The sequence below is a fragment of the Manis javanica genome, chromosome 6 (assembly GCF_040802235.1).
Source record: "Manis javanica isolate MJ-LG chromosome 6, MJ_LKY, whole genome shotgun sequence".
Lineage (NCBI taxonomy): Eukaryota > Metazoa > Chordata > Mammalia > Pholidota > Manidae > Manis > Manis javanica.
In genome coordinates, this window is record NC_133161.1 from 114,387,014 (window position 1) to 114,399,446 (window position 12,433).

The 12,433-nt window shown below is 39.3% G+C and overlaps 1 protein-coding gene and 1 non-coding gene across 2 annotated transcripts in view; both read left to right on the top strand.

Annotated features, from left to right (window-relative positions):
- The window catches only part of SLC35F2 (solute carrier family 35 member F2), an 83,281-nt gene that overhangs the window by 53,464 nt on the left and 17,384 nt on the right, over nucleotides 1-12,433 (top strand). The window lies entirely within an intron of this gene.
- On the top strand, nucleotides 8,352-8,498 carry LOC118972773 (U4 spliceosomal RNA). The gene has a single exon (XR_005061852.1). It is a non-coding gene; the product is annotated as a U4 spliceosomal RNA (small nuclear RNA).

Genomic DNA, 12,433 nt, shown 5'->3' on the forward strand with positions numbered 1-12,433 from the left:
CTCTTAATACTGCTTTTGCTGTATCCCACAGAAGTTGGGGCTTTGTGTTGTTGTTATTTGTTTCCATATATTGCTTGATCTCTATTTTAATTTGGTCATTGATCCGTTGATTATTTAGGAGCATGTTGTTAAGCTTCCATGTGTTTGTGAGCCTTTTTGCTCTCTTTGTACAATTTATTTCTGGTTTATACCTTTGTGGTCCGAGAAGTTGGTTGGTAGAATTTCAGTCTTTTTGAGTTTACTGAGGCTCTTATTGTGGCCTAGTATGTGGTCTATTCTGGAGAATGTTCCATGTGCACTTGAGAAGAATGTGTATCCTGTTGCTTTTGAGGGTAGAGTTCTATAGATGTCTATTAGGTCCATCTGTTGTAGTGTGTTGTTCAGTGCTTCTGTGTCCTTACTTATTTTCTGTCTGGTGGATCTGTCCTTTGGAGTGAGTGGTTTGTTGAAGTCTACTAAAATAAATGCATTACATTCTATTTTCTCCTTTAATTCTGTTAGTATTTGTTTCACATATGTTGGTGCTCCTGTATTGGGTGCATGTATATTTATAATGGTTATACCCTCTTGTTGGTTTGACTGCTTAATCATTATATAATGTCCTTCTTTATCTCTTGTGACTTTCTTTGTTTTGAAATCTATTTTATCTGATAGTAACAGTACAACACCTGCTTTTTTCTCCTTGCTGTTTGCATGAAATATATTTTTCCATCCCTTGACTTTTAGTCTGTGCATGTCTTTGGGTTTGAGGTGAGTCTCTTGTAAGCAGCATATAGATGGGTCTTGCTTTTTTATCCATTCTATTACTCTGTGTCTTTTGAATGATGCATTCAGTCCATTTACATTTAGGGTGATTATTGAAAGATATGTACTTATTGCCATTGCAGGCTTTAGGTTTGTGGTTACCAAAGGTTCAAGGTTAGCTTCTTTACTATCTTACTGTCTAACTTAACTAACTTATTGAGCTATTATAAACACAGTCTGATGATTCTTTACTTCTCTCCCTTCTTATTTCTCCTTCTCCATTCTTTCTTTGCTTGGTGTTTTTTTTCTTTTTTACTTTTTTTTTTGTATGTGTGCTCTTTTGTGTTTCCCTTGACTACTTTTGTGGGTAGTTGATTTTGTTTTTTGATTTTAGTTAGTATTTGATTGCTCCACTTTCTTTGCTGTGATTTTTTTTCTCTGGTGACATCTGTTTAGCCTTAGCAGTGCATCCATCTAGAGCAGTCCCTCTAAAATGCCCTGTAGAGGTGATTTGTGGGGGACAAATTCCCTCAACTTTTGCTTGTCTGGGAATTGTTTAATCCCTCCTTCATATTTAAATGATAATTGTGCTGGATACAGTATCCTTGGTTCAAGGTCCTTTTGTTTCATTGCATTAAATATATCATGCCATTCTCTTCTGGCCTGTAAGGTTTCTTTTGAGAAGTCTGATGATAACCTGATGGGTTTTCCTTTGTAGGTGACCTTTTTTCTCTCTCTGACTGCCTTTCATACTCTGTCCTTGTCCCTGATCTTTGCCATTTTAATTATTATGTGTCTTGGTGTTTTCCTCCTTGGGTCCCTTCTGTTGGGGGTTCTGTGTATTTCCATGGTCTGAACAATTATTTCCTCCCACAGTTTGGGGAACTTTTCAGCAATTATTTCTTCAAAGACACCTTCTATCCCTTTTTCTCTCTCTTCTTCTTCTGGTACCCCTATAATGTGGATATTGTTCCATTTCGTTGGTCACATAGTTCTCTTAATATTCTTTCATTTTTGGAGATCCTTTTGTCTCTCTTTGGGTCAGGTTTTCTGCATTCCTGTTCTCTGATTTCTATTCCATTAATGGCCTCTTGCATCTCATCCATTCTGCTTTTAAGTCCTTCCAGAGATTGTTTTATTTCTGTAGTCTCCCTCCTTAGCTCTTACATATTTATCTGCAGGTCCATCAGCATGGTTATGACCTTTATTTTGAATTCTTTTTCAGGAAGATTGGTTAAATCTATCTCCTCAGATTCCCTCTCAGTGGAGGATGTCTGTGTTAGTCTGCTCTGTGTCAAATTCTTCTGCCTTTTCATGGCAATAGAGGTAGTCATAAGCAGTTGGCACATGTGTTAGCTGGGAGAACCAAGACTCTTTCCACTTGCTCCTGGTCTTCCTTTCCTGGGAGAATGGCAACCCCTAGCAACTTGTGCTGGGCAGCAGCACACATATGTGGTCTGTGATTCTTGCCCAGGTCGCTGTGGAGCTCCACGCAGTTCCTGTGGGTGTGGCCAGCCTCAGGCTGCTGTTCTGCTATGGCAGGGCCTCACCAGAGGGGGAACGGGTGGGAGGCTGTTTATTGCCGTGAGAGACCTCCAAGCTGCACTGTCACCCAGGGGTTAGGGCTCTCAGAGTTCCCTGGGATTCCCAGCTGCTGGGCTGACTGTGCCAAGATGTTTCCATCCAGCTGTGAGGCCCCTGTCCCTTTAAGACTTTCAAAAAGCACTCGCTTTTCTTTTGTCCCAGGGGCACAGCTGTGGGGACCCACTCACAGGTCTTACTGTTCCATTTCCCTAGTATCCAGCACCCCACGCACTGTGTGTCTGCACTCCTGGTGCAGATGGCTATGGCTGGGTATTTAGCAGTCCTGGGCTCCCTCTCCCTCCCCACTCCGACTCCTCTCCTCCTGCCAGGAGCTGGGGTGAGGGGCGCTTGGGTCCCACTGGGCTGCTGCTTGTATCTTACCCCCTTCGCGAGGCGCTGGGTTCTCGCAGGTGTAGATGTAGCCTGGCTGTTGTCCTATATCTTCTGGTCTCTCTTTTAGGAATAGTTGTATTTGTTGTATTTTCAAAAATAAGTATGTTTTTGGGAAGAGATTTCCTCTGTCCTACTCATGCCACCATCTTGGCTCCTCCCTTAATATCTTTTTTAAAAAAATCTTTATTATGTAAATGTTCAAGTAAAAGTAGAGACTATTACTTACTGTGATGTACCACCATCCAGTTTCAGTAATTACCAACTTGCCTTATTTATTTATACTTCTCCACTTCATCCCTCCTGGATTATTTTAATTTAAGTCTCAGGCATCATGTAGTTTCATGCAGAAGTTTTTCAATATAAATATCTAAAAGAAAAGAATTTTAAAAACATTGTCATAGTAACATTTTTCCACCTAAAGATTGACGATAATTCCTGAATATCAAGTATCTAGTCCATGTTCAAATTACCCCAATTATCACATAATCTTAAAAATTATTAAAATCAAGATGTACATAAGGCTCATACATTTCAGAGGGTTATTATATCGTCTCCTCTGTAGGCCTCCTCATCCTCTTGCTTTTTTTTTCTTGCAGTTTATTTTAAAAGAAAGAATTCATTTGTCACGTATTTTCCACATTCTCTGTTTTGCTTACTGTATCTTTCTGGCAGGTTTCCAGTTATTGTTTTTAGGGGTATAAAATAACATAAGTAGGATTATTAAGGAAATCATTTTTAGTTATATATATATATATATATATATATATTATATATATATATATATATATATACCTATATAGTTATATAGGTATTAAACTATTAAAAACATTGTGGTATATATTAATATGTATCATTTAAAAAAGCTATTAAGTAACAATATCTCATAATAGGTCTTTACCATGATTTTGCAGTAGTGATGTATGTAAATGATATTCTGAAATTTCAGCCACAATTGTCATATGACATTAAAATTCAAATTCTTTGTCAGTGAAGTCATAGGTACTGCTAGTATTACTATAGTTAATTGCCTACGTTCATAATTGAAGGACTATTAAACTTTAGTTACATGTTACTGAAATCAGGATGTATTTTTTTCACATCCAATTTCATAGATTCCCTAGAATATTGTCGTGTACCTGGTCAATGGACATGTATTAAAAACCTTGTAGCCCTATCTTTTTTGGCAAGACTATTTCATATACACAGTGAACTGCCATCAGGATGTGCATAATGTTTGTGTGCCCTTTTTGTTAAACTGTTTTAGGAGTTATTGAGGTTTATTGACTAAATTTCATTATTTTATTAGGGGTTGTAAAATGATATTCTGTTTCTGTCATTCCATTTTTATTTGTTATCCACATATTTCTACAAACTCCCTGTCATCAACTCATTACCCTGGGGTGTCATTTCTACAGGAAGGGCACGAAAATGCTTGCTTTATTCACAGGATTAAATAATTAATGGGTCATCCTCCAAAGATGACCAATGAGTTTTATTTTTTTTTTAATGTAAGTATTGCTATTAACCCATGGATTTAAACATGTTGGAGGTATTTCAACCCATTGCAGTTATTCTTATGGGTTACCAGAATATCTTTTTGTCCCGATTCCACTAGCTTTTGATAGGTTTCTTGTCATTTTTTTGTGACAAAGCAGTCCAGGCTGATTTTGTACATTTTTTGCCTCAGGTTGGAAATCAGCTATTCGCCATCATCCTCATGCTTTGTGGTAGGCATAGTACTTAGTTGCCATATTCTAGGCACTGGGAGTTTTCATGTTTGTTGCTTGGTTGTTGTTACAGGGCTTTTAAGTGGGCAGAGATAGGAAATACGTATTTAAAAAAATAAAATGCCTATGAGTTCGAACTTTCAATAAAGTTTGGGACTCTCAGGTTTTTAACTTAACCCCTTTAATCTTTCATCTTCATCTTCTTTTTCCTGTGCCCAAAATGAATATATCAATGAAATTTATTTGCTTTATTCCACAGTAAACACACATAGTATCAAAATAATATCAACACTACTGCCAAGCAGTTCAAGATATTTTACAGTTCTTATTGTTCCTGTGGTATACTTTAGTAGGAATGTATTGTCAAATTAGTGTGTTTTAGAGTCACTTGAAATAATCCTCTCCATTTGGTTTTGTTACCAGTTTAAAAGATCTTTAAGTTCATTTAAAATTTTGTTTTTTATTTTAGATGTGGTTTTTTAAATCTAATTTTTGTTTTATAATTATGTAAAATATTTACATGGCTCTTAAGACAAATCTAGAAAACAAGGTATATTTAGACATGCATTGTTTACTTTTGTGACCTGTAGATTACTTTAAAAACAGTTTTTGTTTTATCTTTCCATTTAAAATATTAACAAATATAAGTCAGTGTTAGCATTCCATACCCTTTTTCTCCACATTTGCTTCTTTTCTAAGGATATCCTGCAGTCATTTTATCAGTGTATAGAAATATTTGCCTTGCTATTTATGGCTCTGTGTTTATTCAGCTAGTCCCCTATTGTTAGACACTCAGTTTTTTTCTTTAGTCTTTTATAAATAGTCCTGCCATGAATAGTGTGTATATGGGTCTTTTATGTTTTTACCAGAGTATCTTTGGAATATATTCCTGGAAGTAATATTGATAGAAATTGCCTCCTTACCCCCACCCCTGCCCCAGTAAGGATTGTACCATTTTGCATTTTTACCAGCAATAGTCAGAAGTACCGTTGAGCTCTTTGAAATGTCAAAAAGAGCTCCTGAACAGCCCATGGATTTCTAGCTGAGAGACCTCAGAATTGGAAGCACTGCTCAAAGCCTTCCTACTTAGTGTGGTCCATGGACCGGCAGCCCTGGCATCCCCTAAGAGCTGGTTTGAAATGCAAAATCTCAGGCTTCCCTCCAAACCTGCAGAATCAGCACATGCAATTTGGCAATTGTTCAGGCGATTTGTAACACATTAAGTTTTGAGAAGCACTGGTTTAGAGCTGTGCTCTTCAATACCGTAGCCATGAGCCACATGTGGCTATTTAAATTAAAATGAATTACAGCGAAATAAAGTGAAAAATACAGGTCTTCATTCACGCCACTAGCTGCATTCCAAGTGCTCAAGAGCCACCTGTCCAGCATTTCCATCACTGCAGAAACTTCTGTTGCATGATGCTGGGCCAGGCTACACTGTTCAGTATGGTAGCCTCTGGCGTTATAATATGGCTACTTCCATTTAAGTTGAAGTTACATAATATTAAAAATTCAGTTCTTCATTAACATTAGTCCTATTTCAAGTGCTGAATTGCTGCCTGTGGCTAGAGGCTACTGTATTGGATGGTGCATATACATAACAAGTATTTCCATCAACTCAGGAAGTTCTGTTGGGCAGCTCTGGTTTCCAAGAGGCTGGGTGAGCCAGAGGAAGGACGGAAGGAAAATAAATTCACTGAATGCCTAAGGTAGTAGATAATTTTACACAGGTTACATCCATTGATCCTTAAACCCATACATGTAGTATTACACCCATTATAAAACAAAAGAAACAGTTTTTGAGAGCAGCTAACTAACTTACTCAACTTTGTAACACAAATAAGGGGTGGAGTTAGGTCCTCTGACTCAGAGTCCAGGGTTCTTTCCACCGTGTTCACTGAGAATACTCCATTCTCAAAGTCCATGTCTGGGTGCAGTCTCTGTTAGCCTTTTACAAAATAAAACATGATACAAATCATTGTTTTCACTTGCCTGCACCTGTTTATTTTCTCTTTCATGTTTCAAATTTAAGTCTAGACCTCAGTTTTATCTAATCCCTGAGCTCATATTCATTCCACTCTAACATTCCTTGAGTTTACTTCTAAGTGTCTCCTATCTATAATATTTGCCTACCTTGCATTTTAACATTATGACATCTTAGTAATTCACTGTGGCATCTATTCCTTAATTTAAAAACATTTAACGTTTTATTTACTAGAATAAATAGGACATAACCCAGTGGGGAAAAGAAACACACATTTCCTTCCTTTTCTTGCTTGCCTTCTTTTAAGGTAATAATATATATTACTACATATTCTATTCTTTGCAGTTTGGCTTTCTTAGCCACTTTGAGTTTTGACTATGCCTTCATTACATCAGAATGTGGGTTCTTCCAAACTGCTAGCTGTATATGCTTATTAGAATTAGATAATACATTAATGGCTAAATTTTTCAACCATAGAAATGTAGATACAGAAGGAATATATAACAGGTCATCTAGGCTGCTTCTCACTGTATGAAGAAAAACTGCATTTATTTTCTGGCTTGCTTCTAATAGTAATAGAATAGCTCTAGTAATAGATACTGGATAATCTCTGTGCTAAATGTGAGGATTTTGTCTAAATGAATTTTTCTTGTCAAATTTGTAATAGGATTTTTATAGAAGTGCTGGGAGTTATTATCTTGTACTAGGTATTTATAGGTGACAGATGTGATGGATTTTTAAATTTCCCCAATGAAGCTATGCTCCACAGAAGTCTTCTATCTCTAATAGTAAATCCTGCCTTTAGCCGACAATATGTAACCTAGCAGCCCAGATTTATTGAGACATAAAGTGAAGAAAAATGTGTGATTTGCATGCAAACAATGCATTTTATGAGTCATTTGGAACTCTTTATTTCTTTAAATAAAGGGGAGAGAATAATTCAGTCATTTGCCATCTTCACTGCATATTAGACTTAGTTAGGGGGCTTTTAAAATGGACTGATACTTGGACCCTAACTCTTAAGAATCTGATTCAACTGATTTGGGCTGGGATCAGTAATTTTTTAAATCCCCCAATGAATTTGTAAATATACAGCTAAGTAGAGAGGACTGCTGGTCTCACTGGATATCGCAAATGAATAAGGTCTAAAGAAATGAATCAGTCCTGTCATTGTGTCTCATGTACATATTATGTAAAACTACTGTCTGAATTAGGCAAAAACTCATTTTACGGCCTTTCCTTCATTCCTGTGTCTTCTGGAAATTGTTCACCTTTCTGGTCTGGGATTGAGTGTCTTATCCTCTGTGAACCTTCTCCAGGCAGTCTTGACCCTTGCTTCTCCTTGGCCACATACCCAACGCAGTTTTGACACTTTCCCATTTTACTGGGGTTCCATATTGTGAGGTCTGTCTCCTTTACTAGATAGAAAGTTCCTTAGCATGTTCAACAATGTCAAATGTCCTTTAAACAGTTATGCGTACCAGGCACTTTGTTGGTCAGAGAGGATACAATGTCCCTGTCCTCTTGGAGTAGAGAGGAAGAACAAGCAGTGTGGTAAGTACTAGGATCATGGAACATCGTATTTTTTTAGGGTACACAGCACGAGCCCCTTGAACTGATCTGGGTACAATAGGGTCTGAGACTGGGAAATACATGGGTCTTTTAAATTCTAAATCCCTTTTGCTTGTCACATACTAGGCACCCAACAAACTCCAGTGAATATATGACTGAAGAGCTTACTGACTGAATATGCATAAAAGAAGATAGAGTTTCATTAGAAAGTGTGTACATGAGTATGTTTCAGAAAAGAAGCAATGTTAAGATATGTACTTCAGGTTTTCTGGAAAAAAGATAGGGGAAATAAAATGCCTTAAAAACCTTTCCTTCTTTCAATCCTTAAATTCATACAGTATATCCAAATAGCTGCACAATGGCAATATAATAGCCAATGAGGTTTATCTGAGGCACAATTATTGCTAATTGAAAACTTTTCCCAAATAGTAATGTGGTCAGAAGTGACCTTACTCAGTCTATGTTCCCCCTGTTTCTGACCCCTACCCCAGTAACCATAACTCTTGTTTGCTCTGCTTTCTGGCAGCCTGGCCTCCACAGCGGGAAGCCACCTTGGGAAACAAGTCTCTGAGTTGGACCATATCCTGCCATTGAAGTTTGCTTCAGTGCAGGTTCCGTTACAAAACCTGGGACCGGATATAGCCCATGGTTAGGTACACGGGCCTCCGGCAGCTGCCCTTAGAGAAGAGCAGGTTTTGTCACGGTGGGGGGAGTCCCTGTGTTCTGCTCAGAGTGTATAGGGACTCGGACCTTGTGGGGAGATGCAGATGCTGCATAGGAGGCCCTAAGTAACAGAAATCGCTTTGAGGCCCTTGGCGTCTCTCGCTGCAAGTCTGCCGTTCTCTCCTTTCTCCCTTCGTTCAACCTCCGCCCTGCTTCGGCTTGTCTCCCTCTTGCTCTCTGGCTCTTCCTTTATAGAGGAGGTCATTATGATTTGGAGCCAAGAGAAGTGCTTTCCTGTAACTTTAAATCTCCATACTCAACTTGTGACTTTTTTTTTTTAGAAAATGGTTATACTTTATAGTTGTTGGAGGACAGCTTGCTTAACTTTACTATTTTAGAATACAAATGTGAGCTTACTAGAGGAATGTTGTCAATTTGTGAACAGGGCTTAGTGCTTCCACACTTCTTATTCTCACTCCAAATTTTTAATTGCTCTTGAGTCCATTATGGGATGTGAAAAATGTTCTGAATTTGATTAGGTTATTACTACTTGATTAGCTACTGATGCCCTGTACTTTGGCCATCCAGTGTCCTCCTGACGAACAGAGAAGCAGTGTTAATATTGGTATATTGCAAAGAAATCAGGTTAGACTCCTTTTTTGCTGACAGCAAGGTGAGGTGCAAAAATCTTTTGACAAAGAGGTTTTCTAATAAAAGTGCGTTTGTAAAATCGCGGTGAGGGTGAAGAGCAGAATGTGGGGAAAGGAGAGTGAGAAGGAAGAGATGGAAGGTAAGAAGATACCTACTGTGTGGGATGCCCCTCTTATTATCCCAAGACCTTGTGCTCTAGGGAGCGCAGCAAGTGTTTAATGGTCAGAAAATTTGGGCATTGACTCTGCTTCTCTGTGATCTTAGGAAAAACTTTTCTCTCTCCTGGACCACAGTCTCTTCAACTTACAGAAGTGGGCATTAGTACCAAAGTTGTGTCATTCTGAGACTTTCTCCCAGGGAAGAAAGAAGTTTCCTTTTAGCAGATTTGAACCCCCTCATCTAGTCATTTAATAGCTCGAGCACTGATGTCCTCAGCCTTTTACTATCTACATGATTGTGGGTGAATTATGGAGCCACATGGAGTCTCATCTGGAGCAGGACAGCAGTAATACTTTCCTTGGGCTTGCAGTGAGGATTGTGTTGAGCATGTGGGCCAGAATGATACCAGCTGAACAATGACACACAGGAAAATTGGAACCATTTCCTTGGCCAGGCACCCCACCCTACATGATTCCTGAAGGAAGTATGTGCCTGGGGACAAGACACAGAACAAATGCCCATTTCACTCTCTGGCTCTGGCCCCCGGCTCCTGTAGACTCCTGGGGCACCGTACAAGACCCAGTGGTGAACTTGTTTTGTCTAGGATAGGGTAGCCTAATCCAGAAGCAGTGCCTCCTTCAGGAAGAAGGGAGCACAAGAGGAAGAGGGAGCAATCGCTGGATACAGTTTGCTTCCTCAGCCTGGGCTGGGCAGTGCATCCCTAGAAAGAAGACCACCTCTGGGAGCGAGCCCTTTCCCCTCTGCTCACCTGGATGAAAACTTCCCTCAATAGCCTAAGGAAATGTCTTTGTACCTGGCTAGCTCTGATAACATTCCTCTCTCTTGAAAAGTGGAGATTTCTTCAGTTCCTTCCTTTGGAGAGTAACAGAGTAAACTACACGATGTCATATGCCCATTTAAAGAGCAATCCAGCCAAACAAGTAACATTGAAAATGTTTATGCCTTGAGACCAACAATTCAACTCTTAGATAAATTTCCAGAGCAAATGATTCCTTTAAACTTTATGACACAAACAGAAAGGTTTGTAGGGCACTCTGAGTTCACTGCTTCTAGTTCACTGCTATGGGTAGTGTCCATCAGGCCATCCTGAGTGCTGAGGAGATTATGCCTTAGCACATGAGGAACTCATTTGCACCAGTTTGCTAAAACTAGAAAAACTCTTAGGTATGTACATCAGGAGATACGCAAGAATGTTTGTAGAGGCATTGCTCATAAGAGAAAAAAAAATTGAAATACAACCTAAGTATCAGCAGGGATGGATAAATAAAGTGATACATTCATGTACTGGAGTGTTACACAGAAATGGAAGGGAATGAACTGAAACTAATGTATCAGTATGGATGACTCTCGTGATTTTGATCAAAATAGCAGGTTGCAAAAGTATACATACAGTATGATGCTATTTATATAAAATTTAAAACAAACATTGTTATTTATTTCTTAGGAATATTTAAATATTATTAAACATATAGAAATGCATGGAATGATAAACACTGAGTTCTGGAAAGTGGTTGCTTTGGGAGGCTGAGATTGCAGAGAACACAATGGGGATTTGTTAATACTGCCAATATTTTGTTTCTTAAGCTGCCTAGCAGATAGATGAACACACATTGGTTGTATAATATACTTTGTTATATTTTAAATATCCTATAAGAAGTTTTAGAAATTAAGAATTAAAGCTGTGAGAGAGTAGCCCAACGTGAGGCTGGAGAGCTGGGCAGGGGTCAGACGGGCCGTTGCCTGGTAGGCCATTTTAGAGTTTGGCTTTCATCTGAGGGCAGAGGGGAGCCGCCAGGAGGCTTCAGGCTTGGGAATGATCCCATCCCAGCAGACTGACATTCAGAATGCAGAGTCCTGGGCAGTGCAGAAATTGGATTTGTGGGGATTGGAGAGGGTGGAGCAGGAAGAGCAGTTAGAAGAAATTTGCTGCAGTCCAAACTGTGGGGCGCTTCCTCCTCGAAATGCCACCTTCTGTTGCTTCCAGAGTGTTCTTCCTCCCTTTTCTCTTCCTTTCTGCCCATCTCTGATTCCTCTTCCAGGCCTTTAAGTGTTTCTTTTTTCCCTTCTTTTCTTTTCAGTGTTTAGGTGTGTTTTAGTAATCTCCGTTACATCCCAGTTTCAGTTGCCACCTTTATGCTCATCATTCCCATATTTATTTCTCCAACCCAGTCCTTTTTCCCAGTTCCAAACTGCCTACTGGATATTTCTGCTTGACTGTCTTATAATTAAAATCCTGCATGTCCCAAATGGAGTTATTTTCCTTTCCAAATGTGCCTTTTCCTCCTACCTTTGGGATCTTGATTAACCATATTGCTATCTAAGTGTCTGATCCACAAAACCTGGTTTTCTTCTGACTCCTGTGTTTCTGTCAACCTACGTCTTTAACTGGTTTCCATGTTAGGAATTAAGGGTAAGGTTTTGGTGCTAATGTGCGGTGACATTGGTGCCATGACGTATTTAGGAACCTAGGAATGCTCAGTTCTTGCCTTGCTGATCACTTCAGCCCTCTGTTTGGAAGGTTTCAATTATCTCACCCCCAGCAAGATAAGATATCAACTATAGAGCATTGCAGACATAAGGCCTCGATCGCTCTGGCTTCTGTTCACTTTTCCGTCCTCACCTGTTGCTGTTCTTCTCTCCTGCACTCCTCTGTGCTGCAGCTCTACCTGCCCACTGAAACCCGGTGTGTGCCATGTTGCTGTAGGGCACTGTGCCTTGGCATATGCTAGTCCTTCTGCTTGGAATGCCTTTCCCTACTGTGGCTGTCTCGTAAACTCTGTAAGTTTTTTAGTTGGCCCATTTTTGCACCTATTTACTAGTTCACCTGCCTCCCTGCCCCCAGCAGTCTCTGAGTGTCCTAGGAACAGAGTGCCTATTCAGGTTGTATCTTCATAGCCTCGCACATGGTAGATGCTCTTAAAGTATATCTAGGTTT